Source organism: Schistocerca americana, chromosome 7, assembly GCF_021461395.2.
Source record: "Schistocerca americana isolate TAMUIC-IGC-003095 chromosome 7, iqSchAmer2.1, whole genome shotgun sequence".
NCBI lineage: Eukaryota > Metazoa > Arthropoda > Insecta > Orthoptera > Acrididae > Schistocerca > Schistocerca americana.
Genome location: NC_060125.1, coordinates 46,039,147 through 46,056,742, shown reverse-complemented (window position 1 = coordinate 46,056,742; position 17,596 = coordinate 46,039,147). Strand labels below are relative to the sequence as shown.

The following is a 17,596-nucleotide window of genomic DNA, read 5'->3' as shown; positions in this document are numbered from 1 at the left end:
GCACCAAACGCAACACCGCTCCTGGTCACGATCGTGTCACCTACCGTCACCTTCGTGAAGCTCCTGTCTCTTTCCTCTCCACATTGGCCTGGCTCTACAATGTAGTCCTGTCCACCGGTTACTACCCCGACCTGTGGAAAACCTCCCGTATCCTCATGTTCCTTAAACCTGGCAAACCGCCGTCCGCCGTCTCCTCCTACCGTCCCATCAGCCTTACCTCGGTCTTCAGCAAGGTCCTGGAATCTATCCTCACCCATCGCATCCACCAGCATCTCCGCCAGCACCGCCTCCTTCAAGTCACCCAGTATGGCTTTCGGCCATCCTTCTCTTCCGACGACCTTCTCCTTCACCTCACTCATCTCCTTTCCGAACAGCTTAATTCCCGTCGCTCCGCAATCTTCCTCTCCCTGGACCTCGAACGTGCATATGACCACGTATGGCATTCCGGTCTCCTCTTCAAGCTCCAGACCTTCGCCCTTCCCATTAACTACGTCCGTCTGATCGGCTCCTTTCTCTCCCGCCGTCCTTCCTATGTCACCATCCATAGCACCGATTCCTACACCTTTTTTCCCTCCGCCGGTGTGCCCCAAGGCTCCGTCCTCTCCCCCGTTCTGTACCTGTTGTACACGGCGGACATGCCGCCGCCGTCACCCCCCGTCCACCTTCTCCAGTTTGCCGATGACACCGCCTTCCTTGCCCTTGCCCCCACCCTACAGCGCTGCCAACGCCTTCTCCAATCCCATCTTGACTGGTTGACCGCTTGGTGCAACCAGTGGTTGCTCAAGGTCAATCCTTCCAAAACCCAGGCGATCGTTGTAGGCAAAACCACCCCTTCCTTCCGCCTCCTTGATTTCTATCTCACCGTCTATGGCCGTCCCATCGCCCTCACTCCCACCCTTAAGTACCTTGGCGTCACCCTCGACCGTCGCCTCTCCTGGACTCCCCATCTCCAGACAATCCAAGCCAAGGCACGTTCCCGCCTCCGTCTCCTCAAGCTCCTTTCCGGCCGTACGTGGGGTCTGGACCCCTACACCATCCTCCACACCTATAAATCCCTCATCCGCCCTATCCTTTGTTATGCCCATCCAGCATGGATCTCCGCTCCCCCTACCTTTTATAAATCCCTCCAAATCCTTGAACGCCATGCTCTCCGCCTCGCCTATCGCATCCGTCTCCCCTCCCCCACACGGATCCTCTACGATCTCATCCCCTTCCCCCACCTCCTCCTTTTCCTTGAAAAGATACGGATCCTGTACACCTCCCGCAAACTCGATACTCCTCACCCGCTCATCTCGCCGATCCTCTCCCTCCCCCGCCCGCTGCCGCGCCTGTATTCGCACGTCCCACCCGGTCTCCATCTCTCCACCCTCCTTACCCTCTCCCAAGGTGGCTTCCGCCAGCTCCCCCTCCCTGATGATGCCCTCCTCCCTTCCATCTACCCCTCCTACCAACTTTGATCCTCCCGCCCTCCTCCTGTACTTAGTCCTCCGGGCACCCTCCCTCCCTCCTCCCCCTTTTCCCTCCCTCCTCCTTTTCTCCCCCCCTCCTCCCCTGGGCCTCCCCTCCCCCGTTTCCTCTCCTCCTGCCCCCGACTCCTCAGTCATTGGCGTTCTTTTTCTCCCCTCTCCCCCACCTCCCCCTTCTACCACTCTTGGCAGGTCCCCGGACTCGCACACGTTACATGGACATTCGCGCGCCGGAGGTCGCCGCCATCGGTGTTTTGTGTGTTTAGTGTTTAGTGTTTAGTGTTCACCGTCCCCTCCATCGTTCACCAGTGCCATCATCATCTTCAGTGGTTGTGCGTCGTCTCATCAGCTAGCAGTGTGGATTATCGACGAGTGTGAACGGCTCCATGATTGTCTCTATGTGTCTCCTGTTTTATTGCCCTCCGCTCTGTGACTTATGTGTCTACTCACTGTTTTTGCTGCTTGTGTCTTCTATGGCTGAAGAGCAGCGTAGTGTGCTGCTGACAGCCTGCCTGTTGTACAGGTTTTAAAATAACAATAAAGAAAAAAAAAATACTGCTGCTTTTGGCAGTCTCCGGAGAATGCCGACGTGAAATACTTTGTTCTTGTGATGTATTTTCTACCCCTGGTAGAGACCCTCGCGGTTGTCGTCGTTGGCGCCACCGCCGCTTTGGTAATAGCGGCAACTCGCCATTGTATGACATAGGGTGAGGTACCTTCTGCAACCGACTGAGATGGCAGTAAGCGATTGAAGCTGATTTGCAACATTTTGTTTGATCAGCGTCATAAGGTCTTGAATGTAACTTGCGATGGGACACTGCAAGTAGTAGCGTCGCCTTTTTAGTACTGAAATTGGAGATGGAGAATTGCGTCAAAGATGGGAAATTCATTCCGGCAAGCGTACAAATGGCGAAATTGAGGTGTGTGTGGGGAAGCATATTGCGCCAGTGACCGTGTGGCCTAATGGACAGTCGGGCTTGAGAAGCCGTGCGGCGCGGACGTGCTGTTTACGTCCTCGCCGCGTCCAACAGCTTAGCGGAGGAGGCGAGTGTTGTGCTAGCGGCGCAGCGTTCATCGTACACCGACAACGTTGACATGGCTCATTCTTTACGAAAGTCGACAGTAAAGTTAACGTTCGAGAACCGCTATGCCCGACCAAAAGCGCTTGAAGTTGAACGTTTTTTGAGAGAGGTAGTGAAATTAGATCGAAACTAACTATTTGGTATCCATCTTTCGATAGTGGCAAGTGTTGTCTATGTGAAACTTATCAATGACGATTGCTGTGCCCGACTGATTCGGATTTCGGGAGGCTCTTATAAGTTCCTTCACTCCGATGGCAATGTAGGGACAGTCCTTGTGGAACCAGCGGGCATTGGAATCAGAACGGTACGTGTCTTTGAATTACCATTTGAGGTGACTGCCCACCAAGTAACTTCGGCCCTGCAACACTATGGGACGGTCCTCGCCCATACAGAGGAGAAGTGGTTGAGCTTTGAGACGTACCCTGTTCTTAATGGTGTCCGTCAAGTGAGAATCGACCTTCAGAATGATATCCCCTCCTACGTATACATTTGTGGCTGCAGAGCGATCGTCATGTATGATGGACAACCTCGTACATGCTCTGGTTGTGGAAAAGAAGGTCACGTACGATCGGAGTGTCTACAACGGCGAATTGCACAATTGCCTGTGGGCGAGAACCTCGATCCGCAGCGGTGCCAAGCTATGCCACTTACGTATGTCGCGGCTGCGCGAGGAGCTGCGGTGCCATTCCCCGCTGTTACCGTTCCTCCCGCTGCATCACAGGAGCCGGCCATGCTGCAGGATGCCCCGGTGGTCGACCAGTCTGTGCGGCCAGCTTCAGACGACCCCAGTCCGGATGTCTCCGCGCATGTGGAACCTCCGCGGACGGAAGTGATGGACGTGGTCTCTGACGTGACGCCCGACGCGGGAGCGGACTCCGAAACACCTAGTGCGGGACAGTCTCAACCTTCAGACGCGGAGGAAGCCCATAGTTCTCGTCACCAACAAAAGAAGCGCAAGAAACAACGTATCGCGACCCCAGATGCCGGCGAAGCAGCTCGCCCATATCGTGAAAAAGCCACACGGATTGCACAAACGCAGCGCGGTACTCCGGCGACGAGTTCTGTAACAGGCCAGGCCCCTACGCAGCGAGAGGCCAGCCCCCCTGGTCACTGTGGCGTTGTCGCCTGCAGTGCGACCCCCATGGATATGAGTACGACGCGACCCCTTGAACCATGTGGTGAGGCGGATCGAAACCTTCCAACTTGCACCGCCCCGCCCCTGTGCATAATGAAGTCAATTGGGCTGATGATGTTGAGTTTGACGCTCAGGATTCCGGATCGACGGACAAACCACTGGCCGTGGACGACACCCATGGTACCATGGGTAACGCATCACGACCAGGATCAAGTGAGCCTTTCGACGGCTCGGAGAAAGGACAGGGACCCTAAAAGCAGGAGGTGTCGCGGTGTCCAATGAACCCTCAACAGGCGTATCGCATAGCGACAATAAACATTAATAAAATCAGCAGTGCTCGTAAACTGCAGCTTCTTAGTGACATGTTACGAGCGGCGGAAGTCGATATCGCTCTGTTACAAGAGGTCAGGGAGTCGGATCTCCAGTCCTTGCGCACATATACCGCTCACGTCCATCCTGGTACCGCACACGAATTGGGCACTGCCATCTTAACCATAGAGGGTCTCGAAGTTACGGACGTCGCTTTTCTACCTTCGGCGAGAGGTACAGCGCTTACGCTCGCTGGCGTCCGCATTATTAATGTCTACGCTCTATCTGGCTCAAGCAATAGAGGCGCCCGCTCGGAATTCTATAGGACTGACATAATGCCCCTGTTCGCGGACAGGTACGATCACGTCGTTTTCGAAGGTGACTTCAACTGCATCCTGTCACCCCGCGACCAGACGCCGAACTACAACACATGCCCGGAGCTCTCTGCCATTATACGTGACATGGCCTTGCTGGACACATGGACCTGCCTTCATGGAGACTCGCCGGGGTTCACGTACTTCACGGCTACGTCAGCGAGCCGCCTGGACCGCATATATACGTCCCGCGGGCTTCGTCTCAGTCTTCGGCAGTCGGAACTCTGGCCGACGATCTTTTCAGATCATTTGGCATATATCTGCACCATCACCATGGCGCGCCAGGCAACCTATCGCGGCAGAGGATTGTGGAAACTGAATGTCGCTGTTCTGCAGGATCGTGATTGCCGTGTACAAGTCACCGACACCTGGACGAAATGCTTACGTCGCACACACGCCTATCAGTCGGTGCTCCTCTGGTGGCTACATTGCGCCAAACCGGCCTTGAGGAGGACACTAATGAACTACTCCCGCGAGAGGATGCAATGGTACAATGACACGGTGGAATTTTACTTTAGTGTTCTCCGTGACATGTACAACCGTCCCGCACAACGACCGGTTAGTCTTGTAGAAATCAACCGCGTCAACGCCAAACTGTTGCATCTCATGCGCCACAAGATGGATGGCACCGTCATTCGAGCACGACTGGGATATGAGGTCGCGCACGAACGACCCTCATTGCACCACGTGGTAGGGGAAAAGCGGCAGTATACACGGAAACTCATCACGGCACTTCGGACGGTGGACGGCCGGCGGTTAACCACACAGGCCGAGATCAAAAAAGGGTTCGTGGAGTACTAAGCCAGTCTGTACTCGCAGAAGACACCAGATCGAGAGGCACTTCATGACATACTCACGGCCCTGCCGCGCCGACTCGATCGCGCCACTGTTGATGCACTGCAGGAAGATGTGACGGAAGAGGAAGTGGCGACGGCCTTGGCAAAGGGTCGCAAGAATAAATCCACTGGGCCCGATGGCCTGCCTATAGAATTCTACAGAGAATTTCAAAGTATCCTAACGCCGATGTTGAAACAGTTGTGCCAGGAGCTACTCAATCCTGATGTGGCAGTCCCTCGCGAATTTACGCAGGGACTAATCATTCCAGTCCCAAAGACATCTTCCGAATACTCTGCGCATCAATTCCGGCCGATAACACTGCTTAACAGTGATTACAAAATCTTTGCACGACTCCTGGCCCTTCGCTTCCGACCGGCCCTTACACAGTTAACGGGAAAAGACCAGACTGGAATCGGTGACAATTGCGCTATTCATATGGCGTTATGTGACTACCTTGATCTGATATCCATCGCAGATGCGTGTCGAATGCAAGGTGCCATGCTTGCTGTCGACTTAGAAAAAGCCTTTGATGCAGTCGGCCATGACTTTCTCCGCGAAACAATGCATGCGATGAGTGTTCCATAACGGCTGCTTGCGTCTGTCTTGCGGCTTCTTCATGGATCAGAGTCAATGATCTTAGTAAACGGACTTTTAGCAGGACCCGTACAGATACACTGCTCTGTCAGACAGGGGTGTCCCCTCTCCATGAGCTTGTTTGCCCTCGCGATTGAGCCGCTGTTGGTTCAACTCCACACAACGCTACGGGGCGTCACTGTGCGAGATGATAAATTTGTGTACCGGGCTTACGCGGATGATGTCGTCATTTTAGTACGTTCAAACGCAGAGGTTGACATGGCAATAGCTCTGATTGAGAAATACGGCAAAGCGGCTGGTGCACAGCTCAACAGGCGGAAATCGGGAATTATGTACATTGGACGCGGGTTACCCGCGCAACCAGAAAGCCGCATTAAGGTGCTTACAGAGATGAAATGTTTGGGAGTAACGTACACTAAGCATATGCGCCGCACGATCGCTCTCAACTACAAACGCCTCTAGCACAATATCCGCGCCAGTATCCGACTGCACACCTTGCGGTCCCTCGATGCGCTGCAGAAGGTCGAATTCGTTAACGCCTACCTGGTGTCGCAGATTATATATATAGCGCGAATATTTCCCATGCCGCGGGCGACAGCGGACAGGCTCCAGGCAGTCTTCGGCCATTACGTGAACCACGGACATCTCTTTAAAGTAAGTAACGCGACGCTCACTCTCCCGCTGACAGCTGGCGGCCTCGGACTCATCAATGTCTACGTCAAGGCCTTGGCGTCGTTCGTGCGACTGACGCTATGGCATTGGAAACGCGACCATAACCGTCTGATCTCCTTCCTCCTGACGGAAATTGTGCCCCCCAACCTGGACCCGCCGATCGATATTCACCACATCCCAACAGCCCTGTGCCACTGCCGTGCTTTTCTGCTGGACTACAGTTACCTGCGGAAGATGCTGCGCATTAACGACCTGCCCGCAGTCCGCAGTGTGTACGGCACCCTCATGTTGCGACAGCGACGGAATGTGGTCGAAAGCAAATATCCTCGGTACGACCGGACTGCGGTCTGGTGCAATATCCACCCCCCTAACTTACCGACGGCGGCGCGGGCCACATGGTACTATTACGTGAATCGTAAATACCCAACGCAGTCACGTCTGAACCAGATTCATCTCGCGGCATCGCCGCTGTTCCCGACGTGCCAACTGCCAGATACGGACCTCCACCGGCTAGTTTGCGGGGCTGCAAAGGACGTGTGGCAACTGCTTTGTCGCCTATTGGCCTTCATCCAACGCACGGCGCCGCACGCCATTTCAATGATGTCCCTACTCTGCCCTGATGATAACCCGTACCCGCGAACGAAGAGACACGCAGTACATTGGTTAATGGGGGTAACTGTGTACTACCTATTCAGCACGTCGGAGCATGACGTAGGCGAGTACAGATCATTCTTGGAGAACCAACACTCGATACTGAAGCGAACACAGACATACCGCAAACATTATGCCAATTTTCTTATGAAGGTGTTTGAAGACTTTCTGGTGAATCGTTGACGATAGGCATGAGCAGTTAGTCTCTATATCGCTGTATGGAGATGGTGGTATCTACACATGTAACAATTGTGTAACGATACACAACGAATCCATGCAGAAAAAAAAAAAATCACCAGTTATCAATTTGCATCGAGAAGACGGCCTAGCGTCAGGAAGGTCGGAAAGTCTATCTCCCTACTGTCCCCATCGGACATGCGTTTCCAGAAGGGAACCATATGATTTTGGCCCAGGAGGGGCATCATAATTTTGTTGTTACAAAAAAAAAAAAAAGGTCGGTAGAGCATGAGACTCTTAATCTCAGGATCGTGGGTTCGAGCCCCACGCGGGGCGGCGCAAATTTTTGTGTCTACGCGGATGCAACCTGCGCCCTTCTCGTGAGCCTTACGTAATGAACGTAACGGGTTACGACGATGCCTAGCTTCGTATGAATATCAGAGGAATGGTTTTTGAAGCTGAAAGTAACTCTGAAATGAAATAAATGTGTTGTTTTGGAATTTTAGGCGTACATCGATATCGTGTGAGATGTGTAGGAAAGCAGCAGCTGTGCTAACTAAATACAAATAATGGTCGCTAATGCGGTGCGTTTCCAGCTGAAGGGCTCCGATTCACTAGTCCATAAGAATAAAGTACCCGAAAAGTGCGCTAGGCGGCGCCTCCTTAGCTCAGTGGCAGAGCGCTGGTCTAGTAAACCAGAGGTCGTGAGTTCGATCCTCACAGGAGGCAAATGAAATTTGTAACAGCTCCTTCTACCGTAGCACTTTCGAAAAAAGCGGTCAAGGATAAAAAAAATTATGAATGGGTGCGGTATTTAAGAAATGCTCTCGCAAATGAATAGTGGGAATGGTGCTATTAAAGTAGGCATCAGAAACTGCTGCTTCATTCGAGGGTTCGATTCCCTTTCTTCTTCATCGAGGCGTTTCACTGCCTGGGCTACTCTCAGGGTGCAACTTCGACGTGGAAGGTTCCCGCCGTGTCCTTGCCGTGTCGTCTGCGTGCCGTCCATACTGCTCGCCGTCCGGCCCTCCTCGCCGCCGCCTGCCGGTGGTCGCCGCCTTCCGATCCTCGCCGCCGCCGCCGTCGCCGCCTGCCGGGGCTTGTCGCCGCCTGCCGGTGCTCGCCGCCGCCGCCTGCCGGTCGCCGCCGTCGCCGTCTGGTCGCCGCCGCCGCCCTTCTCGCGCGCCGCCGACATGTCCCAACCCACCACCACCACCACCACCACCACTATCATTTTCACCTCTCCTTCCGCTGCTCCAACTACCATCACATGGAGCTCCTCCTCCACCCCACTTCCCGTCCTTCCTTCTCTCCCTGTCCACCCCACCCCTGCACCACTTTCGGCTGTAACCACCCCCAACTCCTCCTCCCCTGTCACTGTCGCCCTATCGAAAGCTACTGACTTTCCGCCGCTCCCCGCACCGCCTCCGACAGGCTCCAAGCCAGCACGGATCTCTGCTCGACGTTCCACAGTCTCAGTGACACCCACGCCCCCTCTGTCTGCATCATCCGCTGCTCAGGGTGGTCCTGCCCCCCGCCATCTCCCCCTGCAACCGTACCCCTGTCCCCTCTCCACCCGGTCGTGCCCACGAAACCTTCAAAGCGCCCGAATATTGACCCTTCCCCCGCAGTCTCCTCCAAAAAAAACCCCAAACCCCGTGACCCACCCACCCCCATGGACGCGGCTCCGACCCCCGCCCCTGCCCCGGCTGCCACCCACACCTTTGTCCTCTCCAATCCTGACCCTCAATTCCTTGATGCCCGCTCCCTCACCCTCGCCATCCTGGAAATACTGCTCCAATGGTCCCATCTCCCAACTGATTCCTCACAAGGACTCGGTCCTCATCAAATCCCCCAGTGCTTCCCTCCACACCGATCTCCTCTCCCGCATCCCCCGTATCCAATTTGGCCAACGTGCAACCCTCACCCCCCACCACACCCCGTCCTCTCCCCATCAGCCTCAACCTCCCCAGCGTCCGCCAACCTTCACCGCTGTGATCACGAAGCATAGCCCTGTGATCACGGAGGCTGAGGTGTTGGCGGAACTCAACTCCCGGCCCGACATTGAAATCCGCTCGGCCCGTCGCATCTTCAATGATGCCGGGCCGACTTTTCTCATGCGGATATTCACCGAATCCTCCTCCTCCATTGACCGCCTCCTCACCGAGGGAGCCCTCATCTACAATCAGCGCCATAAGGTGGACCCCTCCCGTTCCCCCGTCCAATCCTACCGCTGCCAACGCTGTCTCACCTACAACGACCACATTACCTCTGCCTGCAGGAACCCCCCTGCTTGTCCCCACTGCAAAGCTTCCCACTTCCTCAAGCATTGCCGCAACCTCATCTCTCCCCCCTCCTGCAACACTTGCAACCAACCACATCCTACCTACTCCTCGAAGTGTAAAGCGAAACCTCCACCAGTAACCCCTGAGCTCACCATGCCTATCTGTCCTGCTGATGACCCCATCCACCCCAACAACTCGCTCCGCCCTCCCCCTACTGCTGAGGACATCAACCGTTTCACCACCATTGTGCTCCAAAACATCCACCCCTTCCAATGCTCACACACTATTTCCCAAATCGCCCTCACTGCCCATTCCATCTTCCATCTTACCACCTATGCCACATACTCCCACAACCAGGCCCACTTCACCTTCACCCCCCTCACCACCCTTGTCTAACTCTCCACTCCCATGGTACAACAACCGTAACATATCCTGTACCACAACATTCGCTCCCTGCCCACCCACAAACTCCTCGTCCTCCACACCCTACGTCAGCGCCGAGTGGATGCCTTCGTCCTCAATGAAACCTTCCTTCAACCCTGTATCTCCAACTCCACAGCTCCTTACACTCTACACCGCACTGATAACCCGTACCCTCTCGCGCGTGGCGGAGTTGCTATAGGCCACCTGAAGCACCTCCCTGTCCGGCCCCGACCTCTCCTTAACAATCCTGCCGAGCATCTCACCCTCAGCCTCTTCTTCCCCACCCTTGCCATCACCTGTGCCACCATTTATGTCCGCCCTCGCACCCCTATCCCGTAAGATTTCCTGGCCCACATTGACCGCACCTTCTCCACCTACGTGATTGCCGCCGACCTCAATATCCACAGCCGTGATCCTGCCGACCTCCGGCAGTGGCATCAGTTTCTCATCACTCTCCAGGGAGACTTGGTTCCCCTGCCTCAGCACACCCGGCCCGAATCCGACACCACTCCTGATGTGGTCCTTGCCTCTCCAAACCTCCTTGGGCGCATCACCGCGGATGTCCTTGACCTCATCGGCAGTGACCATGCTCCTGTCCTCCTCACTCTCTCCAACGGTCGCCATCCCCGCCACGCTCCTGGCCCTGACTTCCCTCCTAAACATGTCCATGATTACTCCCGTGCCAACTGGGATGCCTACCGGGATTCCATTCACACCCAGGTTGACGGCCACGACCTTACCCTCCAGTCTCCTGATGACATCGCTCGCGCTGCTGCCTTCCTGCACCAGACATTGTCTGACGCCGTCGCCACCCATATCCCCACCAAAGCCATCAACCCTCACCGTCCCGCCCTGCCTCCACAGGCCGTCCTTCTCCATCGAGAGTCCCGCCGCCTCTACCGCTCTTTTCTCCACACTCGTGACCGGGATACACTTACCCGCCACCGGCAATTACAGCGACACATCCGCAACCTGCTTGTTGCGAAGAAACGCCGAGCCTGGCGCCAGACATGTACACAACTCAACACCACGTTCCCCATCAACTCTTCCAAGTATTGGTCTGCTTTCCACCGCCTTACTGGGAACCACCCCACCCCCCAGTACCCTCTCCTCCTTAATGACCGTCCCTTTCCTGACAACCTCAGTAAGGCCAACCACTTTGCCTCCCACCTCTCTGATGTCTTTTCCATCCCAGATGATCCCCACTTTGATTATTCCCTCTTCCCTGATGTCATGGACCGTACGAATACCTCTGTTCCTCCCCTTGCTCCTAGCTTCCACACCCCACCTTCTGCACTTAACACTCCCATCACTACACAGGACATCAGCCTCACACTCCGCAATAAACGCAACACTGCTCCTGGCCACGACTGCATTACCTACCGCCACCTCAAACACTGCCCTCCCTCCTTCCTTTCCCTCCTTGCCACCCTCTACAATATCATCCTTGCCACAGGCTTCTATCCCGACCTGTGGAAAACCTCCCGTATCCTGATGTTCTCCAAACCCAATAAGCCTCCATCTGATGCCTCTTCCTATCGTCCTATCTGTCTCACATCGGTGTTCAGCAAGCTCTTGGAATCCATCCTTTCCCGGCGCATCCACCTCCATCTCCACCAAAACCACCTCCTCCCAAACACCCAATGTGGCTTTCGACCTTCCTTCTCTGCTGATGACCAACTCCTCCGCCACACTCATCTCCTCTCCCTCTAGCTTAACTCCCGTCGCTCCGCCATTTTTGTCTCACTTGACCTCGAAAAGAACTACGACTGTGTCTGGCATCCCGGTCTCCTGTTTAAACTCCAAACCTACGCCCTTCCTATCAACTACATCCGTCTGGTGGCCTCCTTCCTCTCCCACCGCCCCTCCTATGATACCATCCATCATGCCAATTCCCACACCTTCTACCCCTCTGCCGGTGTGCCCCAGGGCTCTGTCCTCTCCCCTCTCCTCTCCCTCCTGTACACGGCAGATATGCCCCAACCCCCCCCCTCCAGTACACCTCTTGCAATATGCTGATGACACCGCATTCCTCGCCCTTGCTCCTACCCTCCAACGGTCCCAACGCCTTCTCCAGAATCACCTTGACCTTATTGCTGCATGGTGTAACCAATGGCTCCTGAAACTCAATCCTTCCAAGACCCAGGCAATCATCGTAGGTCGTACCACTCGCTCTTTCCGGCTCCTGGATTTCTCCCTTACTGTCTACGCACATCCTGTCCGCCTCACCCCCACCCTCACCTACCTTGGCCTCACCATTGACCGTCACCTCACCTGGATACCTCATCTCCGCTCCATCCAATCCATAGCCCACAACCGCCTCCGACTCCTCAAACTCCTCTCTGGCCAGACATGGGGGTTGCACCCCTCTACCATCCTCCACACCTACAAATCCTTCATCCGTCCCATCCTCTGTTATGCCAGTCCTGCCTGGATATCTGCCCCCCCCCCCCCAAATTCTATCAGTCCCTCCAGATCTTTGAGCGTCATGCACTCCGCCTCGCCTTCCGCATCCGCCTCCCATCCCCCACGCGGATCCTCTATGATCTCATTCCTTTCCCCCATCTGCTCCTATTCCTCGAACATATCCGCATCCTCTACACCTCCCGCCGTCTTGAACCCCCTCACCCCCTGGTTGCTCCTCACCTCTCCCATCCCCGCCCCCTGCCACGTCTTCACCGTTGTGTCCCCCCTACCCTCCACCTCTACACCCTCCATCTCCTTTCCCAAGGTGGCTTCCATCAACTCCCCCTCTCGGATGATGCCCTCTCTCCCTCCATTTATCCTTCCTATCAACTCTGATCCTCAATCCCCCTCCTTTCCTCTGTCCTTTCCCTGGGCCCCATCTTCCCCCCCCCCCCCTTCCGTCCTGTTTTCTCCCCACTAACCCTCTCCCTACCTCCCTTCTCCCCCCCAGTCCTTTTGTATTCCCCTCCTCTGCCTACCCCACTCACTGTTGCGTCTGCCAACCACCCCTCTTATGGTTCGTCATCCTCCTTCAGCTCCTTTCCCGGTTCCCCCCCTTCGCTTTTACTCTCCTTTCCCTCCCTTTTTTGTTTTCCCATCTTCTGTCCAGTTTCCCCCCACCTGCTCTCGACTGTGGTGTCACATTTGCCAACTTTTTGGTGCAGTGTTCCAGTGACTATTCAGTGTTGTTTGTCTTTCTCGTGTTGCGAACAGAAACCATGCTGTCGCTAGGTGTGAATTTTATGTCCTTTGCGAACAGAATCCAGACTGTCGCGGTGTTTTTTTTAATTGTCTATTGTTTTCCCTGTCTGCTTCGTATGTATCTTTATTAGCGTCATCATCCCTGTGTTGTTGTTTTAAGTTCCACGATTTCTTTTCGCCTTGTTACTCTCTAAGTCTCCGATTTTATTGCCTGTTTTTTATTACTTGTTCTCTTGATCTTTGTCACAAAATCTGTCGGCTGAAGAGCGGCATACTAAGCTGCTGCCAGCCCGCCCCCTTCGGGGCGAATTGAAATTCAATAAAGAAAAAAAAAAAAAACTGCTGCTTTTGGCAGTCTCCGGAGAATGCCGACGTGAAATACTTTGTTCTTGTGATGTATTTTCTACCTCTGGTAGAGACCCTCGCGGTTGTCGTCGTCGGCGCCGCCGCCGCTGCCTTGCTAATAGCGGCAACTCGCCATTGTATGACATAGGGTGAGGTACCTTCTGCAACCGACTGAGATGGCAGTAAGCGATTGAAGCTTATTTGCAACCTCTTGTTTGATCAGCGTCATAAGGGCTTGAATGTAACTTGCGATGGGACACAGCAAGAAGTAGCGTCGCCTTTTTAGTACTGAAATTGGATATGGAGAATTGCGTCAAAGATGGGAAATTCATTCCGGCAAGGGTACAAATGGCGAAAATGAGGTGTGTGTGGGAAAGCATATTGCGCCAGTGACCGTGTGGACTAATGGATAAAGCGTTGGACTTCGGATCCGAAGATTGCAGGTTCGAATCCTGTCACGGTCGAGTTTTTCCAGTTCTGCAAAAGATGTATGCTGTTTTACTGTGTTGTTTGAGTACTACAAAACTAGTTGACAGTTGCTGCTTCCGCTTCCTGGCTGAAAACCGGCGTCTACCTGAAGCTCAAGCAAGACAAAGGGGTTGTGTAGCGAAATTTTCGGCACAGTGCCAATCAGGAGAGTTTTTTTGGAACTACTGCGTCTGACTCAGGACCCAAGAGCTACCCCACAGGCGTCTACGCACAGTCGAGCATGTGTGTTGAACAATGGTGCTGATAGCCACGTATCATTTCAAGTAGATTTGATGCCTTTCGGAAAATTTTTTTCATTGAATAGGATTGTAGCTCATTTGTGGCAGCAGGAAATAAGCTGTAGTCAAAAGGATCTTCCATAGATGGTAGCAGGTCGCATAAATACTGTATGGCTCGTAACGCGTTGTGTGGAGCCCGGCTAGCTCAGTCGGTAGAGCATGAGACTCTTAATCTCAGGGTCATGGGTTCGAGCCCTACGCTGGGTGGCGGAAAATTTTGAGTCCACGCGGATGCAACCTGCACCCCTCTCGTGAGCCTTGCGTAATGAACGTAATGGGTTACGACGATGCCTAGCTTCGTATGAATATCAGAGGAATGGTTTTTGAAGCTGTAAGTAACTCTGAAATGAAATAAATGTGTTGTTTTGGAATTTTAGGCGTACATCGATATCGTGTGAGATGTGTAGGAAAGCAGCAGCTGTGCTAACTAAATACAAATAATGGTCGCTAACGTAGTGCGTTTCCAGCTGAAGGGCTCCGATTCACTAGTCCATAAGAATAAAGTACCCGAAACGGACGCTAGGCGGCGCCTCCTTAGCTCAGTGGCAGAGCGCTTGTCTAGTAAACCAGAGGTCGTGAGTTCGATCCTCACAGGAGGCAAATGAATTTTGTAACAGCGCCTCCTACCGTAGCCCTTTCGAAGAAAGCGGTCAAGGATAAAAAAAATTATGAATGGGTGCGGTATTTAAGAAATGCTTTCGCAAATGACTAGTGTGAATGGTGCTATTAAAATAGGCACCAGAAACCGCTGCTATACATTCGAGGGTTGGATTCCCTTTCTCTTCATCGAAGAGTTTCACTGCCTGGGCTACTCTCAGGGTGCGCCTTCGACGTGGATGATCCCTGCCGTGTCGTCTGCTTGCCGCTGCCGCCGCCGCTTGGTCGCCGCCTTCCGGTCCTCGCCGCCGCCGCCGCCGTCGTCGCCTGCCGGGGCTCGCCGCCCCCGCCTGGTCGCCGCCTGCCGGTGCTCGCCGCCGCCGCCGCCGTCGCCGCCTGCCGGGGCCCGCCGACGCCGTCGCCATCCGGTGCCCGCCGCCGCTGCCGCCATCCGGTGCCGCCTGGTCGCCGCCATCGCCGCCGTCCTGACCCTGGTCTACGGCCGTCTTCGTCTCCATCCGTCTTCGTCTTTGTCTGTCCCCAGTTTCTGTCCTCTCCTCTTCGTTCTGTTCGTTCTTGTTTCTCTCTCCCGTCATGTCCGCCCCCACCACCACTGTCACTACTACCACCACCGCCCTTGTCTATACCTCCCCTTCTGCCGCCTTCACCACTATAACTTGGTGTGCCCAGTCCCACCCCCCTCCTTCCATTCCACCTCTCCTCACTCTCACTTCACCCTCTATCTTTGTCGCCCCCTCTCCCGCTTCTTCCTCCCGCTCCTCTCGTTCAGATCCCTTCCCCCCACTCCCCCAGCCTGTCACTGCAGCTCCGGCTCGGGTGGTGGCCCGTCGGGCCACTGCCCACGTCCAGCTCTCCCCGTCACCTTCGCCATCACCGCCGCCACTGCCACCGTCATCGTCATCGTCACCGTCGCCTTCACCTTCACCGTCACCGGGTCGTGGGCGGCGCAAAATTTAGAGTCTACACGGATGCAACCTGCGCCCCTCTCGTGAGCCTTGCGTAATGAACGTAACGGGTTACGACAATGCCTAGCTTCGTATGAATATCAGAGGAATGGTTTTTGAAGCTGAAAGTAACTCTGAAATGAAATAAATGTGTTGTTTTGGAATTTTAGGCGTACATCGATATCGTGTGAGATGTGTAGGAAAGCAGCAGCTGTGCTAACTAAATACAAATAATGGTGGCTAATGCGGTGCGTTTCCAGCTGAAGGGCTCCGATTCACTAGTCCATAAGAATAAAGTACCCGAAAAGTGCACTAAGCTGTGCCTATTTAGCTCAGTGGCAGAGCGCTGGTCTATTAAACCAGAGGTCATGAGTTCGATCCTCACAGGGAGCAAACGAATTTTGGAAATCAGTTGCGCGTCGTGGCCGTATAGCAAGCAGTATATGGAACGACGAACAATTAGCGACAGGTGTTTTATTTAGAATTACTCTCAGAAGTGATTGAGGCGATTGGCGTAGATAAGGAATTTGAAAAGGGGTACAGCCATTCAGAGGGTTGGATCCCCTCAGTCGAGGACGTCAGGTTGCAACGCCTGGGCTACTCTCAGGTTGTAATCTCCGTCTTCGGCGGTTGTGTCTGTCTGTCTGTCTGTCTCTGTCTGCCTGCCCGCCCGTCGCTTCCTGCTGTCCGCCTGCCTGCTCGCTGTCCGCCGCCGCCGCCGCCGCTGCTGCCTGCTGTCCGTCCGTCCGTCCGTCTGCCTTTTCGCCGCCGTCTGCTGTCCGTCCGTCCGTCTGTTTGTCGCCGTCTGCTGTCTGTCCGTCCGTCTGTTCGTCGCCGCCGCCAGCCGGTGCCCGCCGCCGCCGGTGCCCGCCGCCGAAGCCGCCGCCGCCAGCCGGTGCCCGCCGCCGTTGCCGCCTGGTCGCCGCCGCCGCCGCCGTTGCCGCCTGGTCGCTGCCGCCGCCGCCGTTGCCGCCTGGTCGCCGCCGCCGCCGCCGTTGCCGCCTGGTCGCCGCCGTCGCCGCCGTCCTGACCCTGGTCTACGGCCGTCTTCGTCTTTACCCGTCTTCGTCTTTGTCTGTCCCAAGTTTCTTGTCCTTTCCTCTTCATTCTGTTCGTTATTATTTCTCTCTACCGTCATGTCCGCTCCCACCACCGCTGCCACCGCTACCACCACCGCCATAGTTTATACTTCCCCTTCCGCCGCCTCCACCACTATCACTTGGTGTTCCCAGTCCCACCCCCCTCCTTCCATCCCACCTCTCCTCACTCTCCCTTCATCCTCTATTTTTGTCGCCCCCTCTCCCACTTCTTCCTCTCGCTCCTCTCGTTCTGATCCTTTCCCATCACTCCCCCAGCCTGTCACTGCATCTCCGGCTCAGGTGGTGGCCCGTCGGGCCACTGTCCACGCCCAGCTCTCCCCGTCACCTTCGCCATCACCGCCGCCACTGCCACCGTCATCGTCATCGTCACCGTCGCCTTCACCTTCACCGTCATCGTCACCGTCGCCTTCACCTTCACCGTCACCGTCACCATCTCCGGCGCCGACTCCGGCCCCGGAACCTGCCCCTCCCCGCCACATTCCCGTTGTTCCCATCCCCCACACCTCCTCCACCGCCGTCAAGCGCCCCAAAGGCACCCCTGCTTCCTCTGCTACCAAAAAGGCTCCGTCTCGTCCTCCTTCCCCCACCCATGATGCCATGGATGTCTCCCCGCCTGTCCCTGCCCCCTCATCCTCCTCCTCTACCCACT

At 55.2% G+C, this 17,596-nt stretch overlaps 4 non-coding genes across 4 annotated transcripts; all 4 read left to right on the top strand.

Annotated features, from left to right (window-relative positions):
* Positions 1 to 7,954: 7,954 nt before the first annotated feature.
* Positions 7,955 to 8,026, top strand: Trnat-agu. The gene has a single exon. It is a non-coding gene; the product is annotated as a tRNA-Thr (tRNA).
* A 6,393-nt stretch (positions 8,027 to 14,419) lies between these two features.
* Trnak-cuu lies at positions 14,420 to 14,492 on the top strand. Its single transcript has one exon. It is a non-coding gene; the product is annotated as a tRNA-Lys (tRNA).
* Positions 14,493 to 14,813: 321 nt separating this feature from the next.
* Positions 14,814 to 14,885, top strand: Trnat-agu. Its single transcript has one exon. It is a non-coding gene; the product is annotated as a tRNA-Thr (tRNA).
* Positions 14,886 to 16,168: 1,283 nt separating this feature from the next.
* On the top strand, positions 16,169 to 16,240 carry Trnan-auu. The gene has a single exon. It is a non-coding gene; the product is annotated as a tRNA-Asn (tRNA).
* Positions 16,241 to 17,596: the final 1,356 nt, after the last annotated feature.